This window comes from Callorhinus ursinus, unplaced genomic scaffold (genome assembly GCF_003265705.2).
Source record: "Callorhinus ursinus isolate GAN/ISIS: 27379988/994484 unplaced genomic scaffold, GSC_fseal_2.0 scaffold3, whole genome shotgun sequence".
In the NCBI taxonomy this organism is placed as follows: domain Eukaryota; kingdom Metazoa; phylum Chordata; class Mammalia; order Carnivora; family Otariidae; genus Callorhinus; species Callorhinus ursinus.
The window spans coordinates 6,268,328-6,287,769 of NW_027397065.1; the positions used below are offsets into that span (position 1 = coordinate 6,268,328).

A 19,442-nucleotide genomic window follows, 5' to 3' on the forward strand; every position below is an offset into this window, starting at 1 on the left:
GTAACACCTCCAGCAACACAGTCCATACTTTTCCTTGTTTAAACCTTTGCAATTAGTGTTTTCAAGAAAGCAAATTAAACAAAGCAAATGGTGACATTGGACTGGAGTTCTCTAACGCAAAATTCTAGATCTCAGAGGGTCTTTTAAAAATGTACCTTACCTATAATACTATCAAACATACCTAAATGTTTGTGATGTGTGAGTATCTTAAAGCAAACCTATCAGGGTGTCTGAGTACAGAGTTGAGTCAATAGTTTGCAAACATCTCTTTGTTTCTTCATATGCATTTAGGTGCTGATATATCTTTTTCAGTGAATGAAGCAGACCCTGCACACACACAATAAAGGAAAGCAAAAATCACCAGGTTTGGACTTCGCTTCATAGCCAGAAAGACTCTGTTGAATCTGCCAGCAGGAGATCTTGCGTATTAATACTCCACCTGAAGAGCTGACACGTTGAAAATGAGATTAACACCTTCCTGTTTTACATTAACTAAGGCTCAAGTGTCGTTGGCCTTATCAGGAGAGAAAATTCAATACTGAAATGATAGGGTTGCCGGCAAGGTATGGTTTTGAGCAAACGTTAAAATACTAAGTACGATTTTTTTGTTGTTGTTGCGGTGGTGGTGAGTCTTTGAAGATAAATACCTTGTGCAAATAAAAGCCAAAATAATCAGGATGGCTCCAAGACTACGTACAAACACATGGAGCACAGCAACTCCTTTTCAGGCCAATACTAACTAACTGACATTTGGCTCCTACTAAACAACTTGTCAGAGCACTTAAAAAAATAACAAATAAATGAATGTACCATGTCAAAGAGTACTGATGCCTTAGTATTTGTTGCCAATTCCAAACCAGCCTAGAAACAGAAGAGCTAATATAAATGATTTATTTGTTCAGATATAAGATAGCACTTTTTAATTCCCTCACTTCACAATCCATCTAGTTATGGATTTACTAAAGATGAGCATTTAGATGAAAAAATATTAAAAATTCTAATGTAGGGAAGTCTCGAAATCATTGTCAACTATGGGGTGGGACAAGCGGGCCAGGAGGGGGTTGATGTCCCCTTCCTCCAAAAGGACCCTCAACAGGAACTGGTGGGCTTTTCTCAGGCTTCGAAGCCCAGGCGGTCATCCACATTTCGTCCTCAGGTGATAGCCCCCTTCTGCCGTGCGAGGCCCACTGCTGGGAGCGGCAGAGAGTCCAGAAAGAAGGACATACGTTCTTTGTCCTCCAGGCCTCATAGTCGCATTGTACAGACAGACAGACTTCAACAACAGCTGGAACACAAAGTGGACTCCAATCAGAGCAGAGGCATAAACACCTGAAGCGGGACTGGCGAGGGAGGGAGAATTCTCCAGGGGAGGATCTGGGACAATTACCTGGAAGAGATACGGTGTGAGCTGGATCCTGCAGGTTGAAGAGGATTTTAACAGGTGGGAAGGGGAAAACGGTGGTGAGGGCTTTCTAGGTGGAACGGACCGACTCATTATATTTTGACACCATGATCACATAGAGCATCATGGTTAAATAGACACCTAAAATACATCAATGGAAAATATATTATTACAGAAAATGCTGTCAGCAATCCACTTTAAAAAAAAAAAACCTATCTATGCACGTGTACTGAATATACAAACGGTAAGAAAAAGGGAAAAAATGAGACTTTATTCTCCTTGCTAAATGTCTACTATTCAAACCTTAAGAATAAAACATACCAGTAGCTATTGTTTCTATTCATTTCAGAGCTTCTAACTGCTATCTTATGGGGTCTCCAGGAGGAAGGAAGGAGGTGGGGGAAATGAAAACGGGAGGAGAGTTTCAGGAATGCCAACAATGTGAAGCTGGAATCCCCCTCTCACTACCTTCATTCATTGTTCCAAAGGTGACACTGGGCCTTGTGTTCAAAGGGAGCTGGAGGAGGACCAGCACTTTTAAGGTAGCACGAAGGAAGGCAACTGAATGCCTCCTTAAGGAGAAGCTGCAGAGGGCTGTGCTGGCAGGGACGTGGGCAATAGCAAAAACAGCAGGAAGAGAAAAAAAAAAGAGTGCGGGTGGGGTGGAGGGGGCAAGGAGTCCTGCTAACTTGCCATGACGTAGGAGAAAGAGGTGGAGGTCACCCGCACAGGTGTTTGAAGAGGATTTGTGAGTGATACAAACCTAGGGGCAACAGAAGCAGTGAGGCAGGATGCAGGAACACATCCAGGGAGCTCCCAGGAATAATGGAGAGCACACGTTGCATCATCAGGATCACTGAGACCCGAATCCTCTGGGGAAGTCATGTCTTTTTTGTACTAAATGTTTTGAAGCAGAGCTTGGGGGTGGAGTGAAAGAGGAGGGGAAAATCACTGGGAAAAATTAAGCAGTCTGAAAGGAGTCTAAGATTATGAAGATAAATGTTTACCTCTCTGCTGCATTGTATCTCTTGAAATGAAACTGTTTTTGAATAGTGCTGCATCCGTACTGCAAGAATGTGGGCATTGTGAGCAAATTGACTGTCTCAGATGATTTGACACATTTTGATTTCTGCTTAGGAAAATATCTGTTAATCCTATTAGAAAGAGAAGGAGAGGGTCCTGAGTAGGAATGTAAGAGATCAAATCACTTACCATCTTGCGCACACTTTCCCACCGCCAAGGTCTTAAAGTCTGCATTTCCACAAGATCTGGCGCCTCATCCCTGCCCGGCTTGGCACCACATCAAGACCTCTTTCACCCTCCCCCTCCACCCCCATCTTTGCCATGGCACTGGCTAAAATCTAGACCAGACTGCATGGCTGCCTTGTCGCTGGCAAACTAAAACAGGAAAGACCTGATGTTATGCTTTCTTTTCATGTTTTTTTCCTTCTTTTCCTCCATCCTCCCTTCTATTCTCCTTTCCTTTCGTCTGTCTCCCTCCCTCCTTCCCTCCCTCCCTTTCTTCTTTATATGGTTTGCTGTTTGCTAATATCCAACTCCAGACCATTCTTTGTGTTTGGCAAAGGAAGCAGTTTTATTGTTGGGTAACTCCAGGGGGGATATGGTGTCTATGATGTCGTCTAGGCCAAGCCTCCCCCGGGAAGGTTAACTACCTCTAGCTTACTCTCCAAGGGGGAAGGATGGCAACCACATGCTTGAGCACCAGCCATGCTCTTTTGCCAGAAAGTGGAGCTGCTCCTGCCCTGGAGTATCTTTGCTTCCCACACGGGTGTATCACAGTGTTGTAGTGCAACTTACTGGGACCAGTTATCTGGAATCTGAATCGATAGAGTACAAATGAGAAATAAGGGAAACAGAAGACATTTTCCCCAGCTACTTCCTGAAAATGTTCTTCTGGGAGCAACACCCAAGTCTGATCAAAGGATATGTTCCTCTGGCTCAAGAGCCAATGCTGGAGCCCAGCATGTAGCTAAAAATAAGAAACTCACAGTCCTAGAAAATTGTATTCATTAGGCTCTACCTACAGGTCCTCACCCAGAATCTGCTCTATGCCAAAGCAGCGTGCCGCTGTTAATCCTCCTTTATAGATTAGGCAGTAAAATAAAGAGGGTGGGGCTGAAATGCAGGGGAAGTCTGCACACGTGTTTGGAAAGGAAGAAAAGGAAAAGCACATGGATTTCTTGTTCTCTCCTTCATGTTCTGAGTAGCCAGGGTTGTCCACACACCATTGAGAGATGCAGGGCTTTTTCACATTTACAGTATTTTCATTTCCACAGGGTTAGGGCTTGCTACACATAAAATAGGAAGTTAGAGACAGATCAAATAAATGCTTTTCAAACTGTGGCACATTATTATTTCTGGATCCCTCCTCCCCTCTTCTTTATATGTTAGGGAGGAAATAATAAGAATTGGAGCTGACATCACTGAGCACTTACTATGTGCCAAGCACTGTGGCAAGTGTGTTATATACGGGATCTCAGTTCCTTCTTCTAAGATACCTGGGAGGTAGATACTTCTGTCGCCACCACTTTGCAGAGAAGGTCATTAAGATTGTGGAAAGGTGAAAGAACTTGAGCAAGTAAGTGACAAAGCTGGGATTTGAACCCAAAGCTTCCAAAAGTCTTGCTCTTGACATCTGCGCCGTAATGCCATCTCTAAATAGTTCTGTAAAAATATGTTTTATGGCTTTCATTTAAGATCTTGGTGACTGTACCTTAATAACAATTATGTTACTATGTTCCTTTTTATGATTTTCTGCCACCAAATGGTAGGGTTCCTTGAAGGCAGGGACTGTGTCTCCCTCACCTCTGCACCTCCGCAACCCTTAAAACAAAGTATCTTGCACAGAATAGGAGCTAAAGAATTATTTGTTGAAATGCACTTTAGATTACCTCTGTATCTAAATAAAGCCCATCTAAACAAGTCCATTTCCCAAACACTGGGGTTTTCCTCTTCTTTGTAGCCATCCTCTTCTTGTTTTGTTTTCAAAAGGTTGATTGTGAACTGGAGGGACATTGCAGTTGTCTTGTCACTTAGCGTGATTTGAAAGTGAGAGTCTGTGTAGTGCTTTAGCCTGCCCTCAGCAATCAGGCCTCACACTCACGACGCTCTGATTGTAGGAGTTGCCTTATTTGCATTGATGAGGATGAGCCAGCTGCTAGAGCATACAGAACTGCACCTGACACAATCACCGAGTTCAGGATTAGCGCAGGGAATCAGGAATCCACTGCGCTGCATGGCAATCTCAGCCCTACATTAGAGTCACTCATGCAAAATGACCCAAATTTGCAATGAGCACAATTAGCAATCCAAAGATGCATGTTAATTTGGGGGCCGATATTTTCCTACATGTCCCTAAATTAAAAATAATAAATATGCTCTTTCCTAGTGGGGTCTGGGCATGAAAATAATTCAGGGGATTGTGAGTTTGTAAAAAATGCATAAACCCCAGAAAATGTGGATTTCTTTGGGTAACTAGACATCCCCCCCCACTCACACACATCCATCGGAGGTATTAAGTTTGGCATCAAATATGGTAAGATCTTTGTAGTGTCACGCTCCTTTCTGAATCAGGAGAAAACAGCTATTTACAAGGATAAAAACACTAAAAATAACAATAGCTATAATACATAGAAAAGGAAAATCGAAGCTTTAAAAAAGGGATTTGGTATTTTCTATTATGTATTAATATTTCTGAGGCTACGTTTGGGTCACACATAACCACAGATACACTCAGTGATTTCAGGATTTTCTAAAAGTGCAAGAGATTACGTTGAATTTTTATTAAACAGAGTCTATAAATCAAATGGAACATTCTCAAACCCTTTACTGTGTTTCCATATGTCTGCAGTCTATAGGTATTGAAATGCTCACCTATACTTTAGGAAGAAAAAAAAAACAACATTTTGCAAAAATTGAATAAATGATCATTCGAAGCAAAAGCATGCAGTTCAAAAGCTAAACCTCCCATTGGAGAACAGAAAATTTAATGAGCTTTTAATGGAATGCAATGCTCAGAGTAGTAAATTATTTGTTAGTTGACGATGCAATCAGCATGCTGATTAAGGTTGCTTGGTTTTTTACTAAACATTAACTGAATGAAAACGGGTAGTCCTTGTTCTGCTTGGGGGGCTTTAAGGAAGCAAATGGACTTTCAGAACAGAGATTGTCAATAAAGGTGAGTGCACTCCAGGTGTCATTTGAATATGATGATAAAATACTTCTGATAAATATTTAAAAGCATTTTAAATCCACAATGTTCGCCTAGTGTATTGTGGACTCTGTTTAAAGAAACAGTGGGCCTTAGCAGGCCTAACAACAGTCCCTCTATCTCTCTCTAGAATGAAATATCTAGATCTGCTTTCTTTTATTGCAAAAGAGAAAAAAAGGGGGTGGTATGCTTTGAAAATATAAGCCAGCATGGACTCTGAGACCAGGAACTGTTTGGAATGTGAACCTAAAAAAAAGACAAAAAGGACAAAAATCAAAACAAAGGAAAATACTCTGACAGCAAATAAAGGAAGAGACATCTGTCTCTCTGGATAGATTAAGATAACATTTAAATTAAGCAGTTTCGATATTCTGATGTTTTTAAATAATTGCCATTTGAATATATATATATTTTTAAATTTATAAATGACGACATTCTGAGGGCAAGAAGCATTGTGATATCGGAGTTATATCCTGTCTAATTTAGGAGGTCTGAAGGGGGGAGTAAAAGAACAAAAATTGAAAGTAAATTATGTAATGCTTATTTTTGTTGTTAGACGGTTAATACAGAATTTATAAGGTCTGTCATTTACCATATATGAATTGGTATCTACATTTACTATAAATTATTGTTTCTGAGCGAGATTTTCTTACTAAATCTGTTTAAATTGCTAGATTTCTTTTCCCCCTCAAAAGAAGGGGTTTTTTTTTTGTTTGTTTGTTTTGCTCTCTACCAACTGCAGAATTATGGGTTTGTAGGTTAATTTTCTTTGAACAGCTATAAAGTTCCTTTTCTATAAATCCTAATTAGTTTCATCATTGGTGATTCTCTGGCAATGATCAGGTACCCTTAAAATCCGATAAATAACTACCTCTCACTTTTAACTATTCCTGTTTATGACCCAAGAGGTTAAAAGCCTTTGACTGGCATTTGACTTCTGACCTCATATAAATGTTATCTTATCAGTTCCTGCTTGTTAACTTGTATTGAGTGCTTGTCCCTGATGGCTTTTAGATAAAGGGTTGTGGGCTTTTTTCTTTTTTTTCCTTTTTAATATATTTCCTATAGGAACTAAACCATTTGCTTTGTTCTACGCCTAGTGCACTCCAGTCTAGAGTAACCTGCTATAAATCTGTTATAAAGCCCCAAATATACTTTTATTTATTCTCGACATTATTTTAGTTTAGCTTTATGGGTAGGATTTTATCATTGAGAATATATATTTATTATAATTAATAGCAGTAATTACTAGTGATCTTAATCCTTGAACATGTTAGTCAGGAAGCTGGTTAGCTTGGTATTCTCTCTTTTTAAAAAAAAAACGCAAAAAACCCCCACAAAAACCAAAACAATTTTAGCTTTGCGTTTTACACCAGCACGAGATGGGTTAGAGAGATAATTTATGGAAATCTTGTCTCCCCAGACTTTAGAAGTCTGCCTAATGAGAGAGTCATCAGTAAGATATATCTTTTTTTAAAAATTGAATCCAGACCATGAACAGGGCATTTTCAAACCTTTGGGGAGGAAGGAGGTGGCCTGGAGCCCTCCTTTGCCCTTCTGTCCTAAGAATTAAGAAGGATTTCGGCCCTTTATTCCGTTTGCAGCTGTGTGTGTTGTTCACACATTCAAGTGTGTATGTATGTGAGTCCAGGCACTGTGTACAAATCTAAATACATTTGAATGTTTGCATTTTAATCTCTCCATACCTCGATGGCATCATGAGAGTATTCTAGGCAGATATTGGTGCCTCCGAGGCTGCCTCATCTGCAGAGGACCTACAATGTGATTTCTTAAACAAAATATTACATTAATTTCTATGTGGAAAACAGGCAGTAAGGAGGGGAAGAAGGAAGAGGCAGCCATCTTGGAGTCCTTTTGCCTTTTAGCCTCTTTTCTCCTCCCAAGGCTCGAGAGAGTTAGAATATTATCTTTATTTTTAATTGGCCTTGAACGTAATGCAGGAAGCACATACAAGAGACCTTTGTGTTCGTGTTTGGGGTAGAAAAAAGTTGTAACCTCTTTGGACTTTAAATAATAACTGCGGCTATGGACAAACTACACCTATTCTTCTCAATCCTTCTAAATAAATATACATATAAATGAAGCATATGCCACAGCTTGTAAGAGACCGGTACAAAACCTATTAAGGGAAACAAATGTCTATTTGGACCATTCATTTACTGCTATCTAAAGAATTAATATGTCAGTAAAGTTATCTGCCCTTCCTCCTCCCCCATTCTTTCTTTTCTCCCCAAACACACTCTCACATGCACACACACGAACACACGCATTCAGACACCCCCCAATCTGGAGAAATGGCAACCCTGGAAACTTGCTTTTTTAAAAAAAAAATAGGAATTCCCCTTTCTCTTAGGTCTTAAGTATTTAAGAAAGTAAAAAAGACCAGCTTTTATTTATTTATTTTTTTTATTTTTATTTTCTGTGTGTGGAGAGCTGCTCTGGCTCTGTAACGCCCTAACACTGCTTTCATCATGCTCATATTCTGGCAACACACAGGTTTAATACAATTTGTCCTAACTTTTCATTTCAACCATTGCTTCTCTCAAAGTGGCCAGAGTTTAAAGACTGAGAAAGCAAAGGGAAAAGAAATACCACGGCAGGGGGAAAAACAAACCAACCCCCAAACTGGTGCTGGTATTCACAGCATTGACACATTCTCAAATGTTTTCTCTGTAGTTATAACACAAAAGCGCTTTCTTCCCTGTTTTGATGTGTTAAAGACGGGAAAGAGAGAGGACACTTGGAAGTGGTAAAGTAAGTATTTGGAAGGACAGAGAGGTGTTTCTCCTTTGAATATCCAGCATGTGTCAATAACATGTAGAGGCTTACAGTTTCATATTAATTAACATTTTTTAAGTGGAGAGGGGATGAAAAGTTAAATTTAAGCAAATTGTGGCACATCCGCTGAACCTGGAGCTTCCAGCGTTGCCGTTTTGTGTGTAATGAGGAGTGCATCCGAAGCCCCTGATTCTGCCCTCTCTGAAGTTAGGATAACCAGAATCCTGAGTCCCTCTGAAAAGGGGGTGAGGGAACAAGAACAAATTATGAGCTAATTCTGGCATTTGGCAGAAGAAACCACAAACTTTTTTTTTTTTTTACTCCTTTAACGTCAGTCAGCTGAAGTAATGTCAGTAATTTTTCTAGCCAATATTATTTGCAGACTGTTTTTCCTGAGTGAAACAAGTAAGGATTTGAAAGACAAATAATGACCTGATTCTTAAACACTCTCTCCTATTCTGGCCAAATTCTCTGAGTTGAATCCCAAAGTCCTTTACCATTGTATTTTGTATCCTGGCTTTTTTAAAAGTAAGATTTAAACATGTAAGCTAGATGACTTCAAAATTGGTGTAACTTACACTACCACTTTTTTATATTTAATTAATATAGTAATATATAGTGGTAAGTCTTAGTATACCCAAAGCAGAAAAAAGGGTTCACTTAAACCAGTTTCTATAACAATCAAAATGAACTCCCCCAGACATTTTTGGTATAACATTTTGAAACATAATTAGAGGAAGAAGATGAAGGGGAATCAAGACCCTTGGTTTTTCTGTAGAGCTGTATCGTCAAGATTTATAAAGTTACCTAAGGGTGTATTAAAATATATTGCCTTTATATGTTTTTATCTTTATAAACTTACCTTAGGAATATATTAAGAAATACAGCTCAATGATTTTTCCCCCCCATTCCTTGCCAAAAATCAAACCTGCTCTGTCTGGAAAAAACAGAGACTTCTGTGATATCATAGACCTTTTTTGTATTTCAGCAAAGACGTAGAGGACATAGAGCCAGAAATATCAATATTTTTAGGACCCAAGTTATGACTATTAAGGTTTTACCCCTTTTCTTTGTAAAGACCGATGGAGATGGATTTCTAATTTCTTTGGTGTCTGTCTTCTCCTTTGTGTGTTTTATTTGTATAAATTAGCTTTGTCCTTTCTTAGTAGAATGTTTAATTTGGGCACATGCTTTCCCAGATAGATTCTCATTCTCACTACCCCCCCAACTTGTCTTGGTTTTGGAATGGGGAGTGGTTTTCCTTATTTTAAAAGCTTTGTAATTCGGACTCAGAGAGCCAGAACCTCTCTCTGTCCATCTGGACATGGTCAAGGGTCATACCCAAGATCATAAGCCATGTTCACATCCTCCTTACGGAGAAATGATAAAATAACATCCACAAGCATCTGATACTAGGGGCATGGCCTGGACACACACCTTGCCCTCTTCCCCTTGGCCTCGCCTGCCCTGAGGAATGAATACATCCATCTCCAAAGTTGATGCTTCGAAGTGACCAGTCAGATGTTAGCAGGTCAGCTGGCTGTCCTCTTGGACAGAGGGTCCATAAATCAGAGACATGTTGGTGTGGTTGAAAGAGGAAGGTAGTCTAGCCTGAGGGAAGCCACGTAAATCTCTCCCAGAGCATTGTTCCTGGTAGGGAGTGGGGGTGAGAGTTGGGGTAGCTCCTGGGGCCTTGAGCTGTTATTAATGTCCTGTCCCTCCCGCAGTGGGTGCTAACTTGTTGTGCATGAGAGCTGCCACCACCCTTCCCAAACATCGGGCCGCTTGGAAAAGTCAAGCACTGCTGAGCCCTGATTTTCATTTAATAGTCAAAACCAAGATGCATTTGGGCTATGATGATAGGACAGCTCCCTTGAAAAGATTATTTGAACTACAAAGGCATTCATTTAGGGCTAGCGATGTTGCAAAAGGGCCTGCTAGAAATTAGCAGCCTGTCCCGGTATTTGGAGAGCAAGAGTGACAACTTATTGGAAGTTCTCAAGGAATCATTTATATTTCACACTCCACTAGGCAGCTGATTTGAGATTGTCTGTTAGCATAACAAAGGCTCTGAGCCTGTGAACTTCAGAAACCTTTCGACCTCTTAGCTGCTGGCATGAATAGCCCCCAGTCCTGCCTATAGAGATCTCCCAAAGCTCCCCTGTTCGTGGCTAAATTGTTAATCAGGGTAATTTAATATAGTTTTCAATATGCCTCATCTCTTATTGGGAAAGGTATTCACAGCTTCCCTACCCCTGAAAAAAAGTTCTTTTATTCAAGCGTGAGAGGGGCAGCTGCAGACAGACCCCCATCCCTTGCTGCCACCCGCCCCCCCCTCCTCTGCAGTAGCAGCAATGCCCGGAACAGCAACCACAGTGAAGGGCCAGAAAAACAAACTCGAACGACGATGCCTTTTCCCGCACTCCAACCTGAACCTGAAATTCCAGCCTATTTACGCCAGGAACCGACAAAACAAAAACCCGAGGCTCAGCCATAACTGACATCTCAGAGCCAACACACACGCGTGCGCGTGCGCGCACACACGCACACGCCACACCCCCTTCTCCCCCTCCCTTCACCACCACGCTTCCCCTCCCTCTTCATCTCCCAACTCAGCTTCTCTTCTGGCTCCCGACAAAATGCACCAGACCCCAAGGCCTGCTGAGTTTCGTTTCTCTCACTCTTTGGAGGCAGCCCACACCGTCCTGCACGCTCCTTCACAGTCACCCTCAGCCCGGAGCCCGCATCCTCTCCCAGTGTCACATACACTTGCTCTCACCCGCTACCTCGCACACTATCAATTCACATGCACATTAGTTAGCTGAAAAGAGCCAGAGCACAAATATATTCATTTTAATCCAGTTAAGACCTAAGAGGTCTCATAGGATATTATTCAATAGTTTGCAAATCAAGTATAAAACTCAGATTTTGCTACTGTTTCATCTCAGAGAGGCCTACAGACGTGCCTTTCTTTCACTTTCCGCCAGAACATAAGGTAAAAAAAAAAAAAAGTGAATAAAAAACAATCACAAGCAACCCACCCATCTTCAGGCAGCCACTCTTCAAATATTATTATTTTAAATGATGTGTTTCTCATACCCCTGTGCAAAGTTGGAAGAAAAATTTCATACAAAGAAGGAAAAAATATGAAATCACTATTTTTAAAAACGGAAGGATACAATCTCTTTAATCTTATTTTTCCACGTGAGAATTTTAAGACATCTATAATCTTTAATCTTTCATTTTTATGACAGAATTTTAAGACATCTGTAAATGTATCTGAATATTTCCTGATTGCTTTGGTGGTGATTTTCTGTGCAATTGTGCTCTGTCTTTGTGCGAGTTGAGACCCTGTGTCTTGCTTCTTCCTGGAACAGCCATTTCTTGTTATCCCTGTCTTGGTTGGTGTACTTGTCTCTTCAGCCTTCTAAAGTTGGATAAAGCCAGGATCTAGTGCCTGAAGTATTTTCTTTGAATTTGCTCTAGTTTGAGTGGTCCTCGATGAGGGTGTGGACTTTCTTCACACACTTGGGATCCTAGTCTACCAAGCATCTCAAAACTGCTAAGAGACAAATTCTGTTTATAGGATCTGAGAAAGAATTACTAATCTCCAAAATAGGAAGTACAAATATAGACCCATAATCAATAAAACAAAACAAAACAGCTCAGCCTCTTTCTCAAAATAATTTTTCTTGGAGTTAAAAATAAAAGATTAAAAAATACATTTCCTGGTCAATTTTAATATCTAAACAATGTCCAAAGGGGACACTTGGGAACAGAAAATAAAGTAAGTGTATCTGCTTATTATTTTATATGGCAATCAAAAAATCTGCATTTTTCTTTAAAAAAAATCTGACCACTTAAATTTCAATGGTGTGGAAGTTTTTAGATCATAAGCATTATTGTCAATAATATATGCATTATTCATTTTAGTGATAGGCCCTTTAGTTTATTTTATTCTGTAAGTAATGATTTTCATTTTCATGATGTCTCAAACCAGAATATTTAGAAAATATCGATAGTTGCCACAAGTCAATGAATCAATATTTCTGGTTTCTCCTTTAAAAAGCCAAAAAAACAGAAGAAAAGAAAGAAATCATTCATATATAAATTAAGAGAAATTCAACTTTCAAAAGATCGTTAGAGAGAAAAAAATATTATGACTTTCAAACCTAAGAAAGGAAAAATACACAATTTGCATTTTTTCAGCGCTTTTGCTTAACATTTTTTTCATTAGCCTTTTCTTCATTAGAATTTATGATCCATGTCCATCATTACACTTTCACATCTCTGATTTCTGTTAAATTTTCTAACAAAGGTTAATAAATATAGAGGGGTAAAAAGGCCTATTTACTTTCACCTAAAGTGCTCAGTATTTCAAGGTAATTTGTATTTGCATGTAAATTTTTCCATGTTCTAATTTAAATTATCAAAATTTGACTGGAATTAATTCTGTTTGGAGTAGGAAGTAACAGGAATTTTTTTTTAAAGGAATTGAACAATGTGATTTTGCTAAATTATAACATTTTCTTGGTGTTGGGCCATCTAACACCCTCTCTAGCATGGCACAGTTTGGGCTTCACATTTATGGAAGGAAAAGGGTTGGGGGGAGAAGGATATATATTTGGAATGGTGTTTGACAGGGGGAATGAACGCAGACACCAGAACAATTATATTACAATCCCACTGGGAATGCCAGCACCAAATTTAGCCAGACTGATGGGGTACTGTCTAGACGGTCCCTTTTGTGTATCAGCTGTTTTTTCCCTGCTTTATTGCACTGGCTGAATGTGTGAGTTGAACATGCATATGGATCCCAAACATAACCATTCCTGCAACCATACATTGCTATTAAACTTCCTCTCATTTGGCTGAGAATCAAGGGTTGTGTATTCCTACTGTATTCCCTTTACAATATTTTGTAATTAAAATGCAGCTTCCAGAACTAGTGGTTTAACAAAGCTTCAAAGACAAAGTAGAAAGTGTCTAGGCTGTTTTTTTATATGAAAAAAAAAACATGTACTAGGTAAACATTTCTATCTTCTCAAACACGTCCACCTCTTTTCTACAGAAGTTAAAGAAAGCCAGGAAGAAAAGAAATAAAACAATGAGAAGAAAAAGGCATAGCACATGTAAATTACCACCTTTCCTTTTGAAAAGGGCAAGGATAGAAAGAAGATATTTATTAAATGTTTACAGTATAATTAATGGCAGTGTCTGTAGTTTTCCCTCACCCCCCTCCCCTTTCCTTTCTCTCTATTTGGTAAACCAAATAGAGTTCAGGAATCAGGGTTCTTGTGAGGGCTCAGAAATAGATTCCCAAACTCTTTTAAATACATGCTTACAAGATTACTTTAGTGTTACTGGGCACATAGGAAATCCCAGAGACATTTCACATCTGGGCAACTGTCAGGATTGTGTTTTGTTTGTCAAGATAGTGCAGCAAGACTAGTTCTTACTTATATGTGATTACAGTATCCACACAAAACATTCATTGTTCAAAGGAGCAAGAATGAACCCCTTAAACAGGATATACATTCCATGGGTGATAGGTACTAAGGTTAGATGCCTTTGCTAACAACCAAGAATTTGAAATGAGCTCAAACTAATTATTCCAATTAGAAAGTGAGAAATAGAAAAATACATTAATGCTAATGAAAGTAGGTATCAGATCTACCTCTATCAATGAAAGGTTTATCAGCAACTTTTGTCTACAGTCACCAAGAACTGAAAGGTGTAAGAAATTGGAATTCCACAAAATACATCATTATAAGTACAAGTCTTGCTTTCTAGTAGTTAGTGCAAATGAACCCACTGTTTAGGGAAGAGAACCCCACAGCACAGATAACTTTTACTAATACGTACACACTAGCAGGAATTGTATATTCCATTTGCTTTAATTTTTTTTCCCTTAACAAAAAGAAAAATGGTAGAAGCTTTTGCCCTTGAGGAAAACAAAATCAAAGATAAAGTTGTTGATAGAAAAAAAATTTTAATAGATATATTCTGATTTCATGAGCTAAATTTTGTCAGTGACTAAATGATGGACATTGATTTTTAAAATAATAATTTTCCACCCCTTACCCCTAGAACTCAATAACTACCACCTACTAAGGACAACGAAGATTTTATCCATCTTTTGAGGACTGGGTATTGAAGAGGGCTGGAAGAAAGAGAAAGTAAATTCTATTCCCAATTTTACCGAACAGGATAAGGCTAGAAGTCATTGATTTTTCACTTTGAAGCATCAAATCACAAATCAACAATCATACAGTATGTTTAGTAACACAGGATTGGGGAAAATTTCCTGGTTGGAAAAGGTTATGAGTCTTGAACAGCTGACACTGAGCATGGAGACCTTGAGTTGCACTTGTAGGCATCGATGTTAACAACCTCTGAGGCCTTAAGTTTGATATGGTTGAGAAAAAATACAACCAAAGGCAGTGACAGAGTGCAAAAGAAACCAAGCCTGGGAAATAAGAAAGCAAGAGAAAAATGGGGTGGGATGGGGAAGAGCGGTGGTGGTTTGGGGGTGGCATGCAGGAGTAGTGAGTGAGAAAGAAAGAGGAGAGAATGAATATTCTAAGCATTGTTTTAATCTAAAACAGAGATGCTTCCAGGAGAATGCATTTCAATGGAGCTGAGCCAAAAATAATTATAGAGATTTTCTTGTTTTGTTTTGTGAATGAAGAGCATCTCTTTTCTCCGGAGATGAGAGAGAGGGAGAGGGAGGGAGAGAGAGAGAGAGAGAGAGAGAGAGAGAGAGAGAGAGAGAGATTGAGAAAGGACCAGAGCCAAGAGATTGAAGTGATGCCCCTCTGCCCCTTTGCTTCCACACAGCACAGTAGCAGACCTTTCTTTCTTCCCTTTTCCAAAAGCTATTGGCACAGGATTATGCTAGGAAGAGAGGGAAGTGGAAACAGCCCTCAAACCTAGCGGGGTTTTCTATTCTAACAATAGCTTGTTTACTTTGATAAGGCTGAAGTATTGAAATTGGAAGCGAGATTGGGTGGGGGGGTGCAGGGACACATATTTTAGGTTCTAGAAATAAAATTGAGCTATTTACAACTAAAAATATTCTCCTATTTGAGATACTTGAAACTTCCTTTGGGGTTTGTTTTATCAATTACATTTGTTTCCTTGTTTTTCATCATCGATAGCAAGCTACTAAAGGAAATAGAGTATTCTCTCAATTTTCCTCCATTTTTTTCTGCAATGCAAAATCTTTATCTTGGAACCTTTTTTACAGGGAAAAAATTTGTCATTTGTTAAAATAGCTTGGGCTATGACTGAATTTTTGTGAAAGAAACATACTATACTCTTCATGAAATCTGGCATTAAAATTATTTTACTAATATGAAATACACAGGATTAGGGGCGAAACCCACCAAGACTAACAGACTTTTGGGAGGAAAGGAAGTAATCACAATTGAGAATTACTACCTAAGGACTATTATTAGTTTTCTTAAGTTAAATTTATTTACGTACAAATCACACCATTAAGTACTGTCTGAACCTGAATATTCTCTCCAAATTTCTTATGTTAGGTGTTGTGCCATGTTAATGACCCTGTTGTCAATTTTAGCATTCATAGATGTTAATTCTACAAGTAGGTTTAAGGTACCACTTTTATCTTTATATTACCTGAATTTTTAAAAAACAATTTCCGAAACCCCAAAACCAGTTCCTTTCCTCCACATTGTATTTCACATTTTGTAAAAATTAACTTTCATTTTTAGGAATATCTGACCTGTTAAGTTTAACAATTTAGTCATCCAGTGGAAGAATAGCATAGTGAGCTTAGTAGGTTAACACCAAATAGGTAAACATAATGGGTTAACATAAAAATGAACTGGATGTGAATTTAAAACAAGAAAAACTACTTGTGTTGCATTAGTAGTCAAGATTATCTATTGGGTTAAGCATAAACAACTCAGAAAGTAGCAAAAATGAATATAATTTCCTTTAAAACTTCTACATGTTAAAACTGTCCCAGTTTTTCTGTTAAAAAACTATTGAAATGTATAGTAGATGGCAGTAAAGTTATATGATTCTATTATGTTTTTTTTTCTTAAAGATGGAAAATATCTTCAGGTACATGGGACTTTATTTAGGGATTTTCAAAACATGTTTTAAATGTCACTGTGAATATATTGTGTAAATCTATGAATATGAGTTTTATAAATCCACATTTAATTTAATTAACCATATTGATTCACTTGACATTTTTCTCCTCCTAAATCTCCCTTTCCCTTGCCCCCCAATCTCTCTATTAAAAGCAATTCATTCACAGTGGTAGACTAATTTTTGAAGCAGATTTTACAAAATAAAACCTACGATGGCTTTAGAAGAACTTTTAAAAGCATTCAACTTAAATTTGTTAGAAGTGGTTAAAATGATTATTTAAGAATTCAGAGTACTTAATCACACTAATCTTCACATTCTATGTAAAGCCCACTACCCCAAATGAGCAGATCTACTTTTTTAAAAGACCACTTACTAATATTAAAATAACCAGAATAATCATTAATATGCTTTAAGGCAAAACAAGTGATGAGATTAGCAACAAATACTTACTTTGCCAAGTTTTAAAAGAAAACTTTACCTCTTTTAAGATAAAATAACTTGTAAAACAGAAAAATATTTAGTGATGTTTAGTATCTATTAAAAACCCCAATATATACAATTTGAGAATTTATATTTGATTTTGCTACATCATTAAAATTGTTGATGGAAAATACTAGTCTACTAAAACATTTAGAATACGGCATATAATAATTTATTATTAAAGGCAATGTCATCTATCACACCAACATACGTATTTCCTATCCAAGCTCTGGAACGAATCTGGAAATGAGGAGACAAAGACAGATTTACTAGTAAGTGTCCCAAAGATATCAGTAATAATAACTAAGTTGAAACGAATATAGAGCCCGAGGTACCTGCATCAAGGCTTCTATATTTTATAAGAATATACAGATAGATGTATACAGATAAGCTAAATGCAGATATATTAGTCATTTGTTTGTAGTGGTCATCATATCATGAAATGGATTTTTTAAAGGTTCTATCTTGACCACTTCTTTTCCAGCCCCAAATTATCAAACCATTTCAAGGCTTTGCTCAGAAAAGTTACATTTCACTTAAAACCAACAACAGAAATTGCCCCCAAAGAAGTCTTGTTTGCTTGTTCTTTTCATTCTGTAGTGGTATGGAGTCCAACGTGCAACGGGGGTGGGGTGGGGTGGGTGGGTGGGGGGAGCGGGAGGGGGAGGGGCGGGGGGCAGGGGGGAGGGGGGCGGCGGGGGGGGAGCAGCAAGAAGCAATCAAAAGGATTAGGATGGAAAGTTCCTCAAGCTTCACGGGCTTGTTTGCTGGCCACAGATGCCATTATGGTGTATAGATAAGATATGTTTAATATTAAGACTTTAAAAAGAGCCTTCACACTCCTGAAAATGCAGAGGCAAAGCCGAGCCTCTTTCTTTAGCCCATATACTTCGCTACATTGGCCCAGGAAGCCTGGCTAAAGATAGTTTCATCCAGCTCACACGCTTGGGTTTTGTCACTTCATGTCATAACCTCCACATTACTTAAATGTAGTTTTAAAATGTGTTAAATGGAAATGCTGATATAAGCCCAAATGTAGCTGTACTTGCTGTTTCTGCTCTAAGTTCATTCATGGTAGTGGATTTAGTTAAAGGGCCCAGAACAGCCATGCTTAACAGTAAGGAAACAAAATCCTCCTGGCTTCAATGGGGCTAGGTATATGTCATAGCAGAGGGAACTCACTTAGATCTTTGAGATAAATACCTTCTGTAGAAATAGACACATTTCATTGGTGTCCTGTATAATGTAAAGAAAAATATGCTGCATTACAAATAAAGCCCCATTAGCTTTTTTTTTTTTTGATACCAAATGCTATTTTATATATCTTGGACACAGAGAACATGCAGTAAAATTTATGAGAGTAAATACCTGACTCCAAATAAGAACTGCTAGTGATCCTAGGTGTCTATTGAATCATAATCAAGGACTACCTGGTAAGCATTAAGTGACAATAAAGGGTATTCTTCCTAAAATATTAGATGAATTGATAATAGAGAAAATGGTTACTTTGACAGAAAAGCCAACAGAAAATAGCAGTAATTATGTGTGTATACGAGCATCCTGCATTACATCCAGTGTGCAGTGTGCTATTGAAAAAAAAAAAGTATGGTACCTCGTCTGGATGATATAGCTGCATTAGGAAGTTTTACAGAATGGCTTATTTTCCAGAACACAACATTTAGCTTTTCCACATGCTTTTTTGGTAGAATTTCTCCTCCCAGTTAAAAACTGGTTTTCATCACACAACTGCATAATTATTTTTCTGCAACTAGAGATAATTACTTGTTTTGTGTATCTCTACTAGAGTGATTCAGTGTTTGCTGTTCTACCTCATAAAATGCATCTGTATTAGAGGCATGTGAAAAGGAGTATTGACCTTATATAATATATTGCTATACTGGTAGGAGCACACAGCTCTAATTCTTTGTAAAAGGCACGACAGTCTATATTGCTTTGAGTTTTCCTTTTTGAATGGTATGTGAGTTTTCAGACTAAAGCATAAAACTGGAGGTAACTGAAGACAAGAAACCTCACAACATGGAAATTACTCGTACACAAAGAAACTCCCTCTCAGATAAATGTACAATGGGTGACTGAATAAAAAAGGCTGTTGGAGGGATTTGTTGACAGTGGCATCATAGAAAACTCTGGAATCAGTGTTTGTGAGATTTGTCACACCAAAAAATCAAGAACAGATTTCAAATCATTCAAGAATATCGAATCATTTTATGTCACTCACAAAGCTCTCCACAAACACAAATGAAAATTAAGCAGAGCCCCTCGTGCCAGTCTTCTTTTATCTTACAACAGCACTTCTCCTTCCCTCTTTTCCTTCCAACTCTCATTTGTCTGAGGTTCTCCTTTCTTTCAGGTTCTCTTTAATCCTTGCTTTCCCATGTCCCT

The 19,442-nt window shown here is 38.3% G+C and overlaps 2 long non-coding RNA genes across 4 annotated transcripts in view; both read right to left on the reverse strand.

Annotated features, from left to right (window-relative positions):
* Positions 1-918: 918 nt before the first annotated feature.
* On the reverse strand, positions 919-2,728 carry LOC141371344 (uncharacterized). Its single transcript, XR_012376237.1, has 3 exons — positions 2,615-2,728; positions 1,388-1,543; positions 919-1,302 (listed from the first exon to the last, which is right to left on the reverse strand). It is a non-coding gene; the product is annotated as an uncharacterized lncRNA (long non-coding RNA).
* Positions 2,729-11,726: 8,998 nt separating this feature from the next.
* LOC141371341 (uncharacterized) overlaps positions 11,727-19,442 on the reverse strand; it is a 62,425-nt gene continuing 54,709 nt past the window's right edge. For all 3 annotated transcript variants that reach the window (XR_012376228.1, XR_012376227.1, XR_012376229.1), the window contains exon 8: positions 11,727-11,991. This is a non-coding gene — a long non-coding RNA (uncharacterized lncRNA). The remainder of the gene's footprint in view (positions 11,992-19,442) is intronic.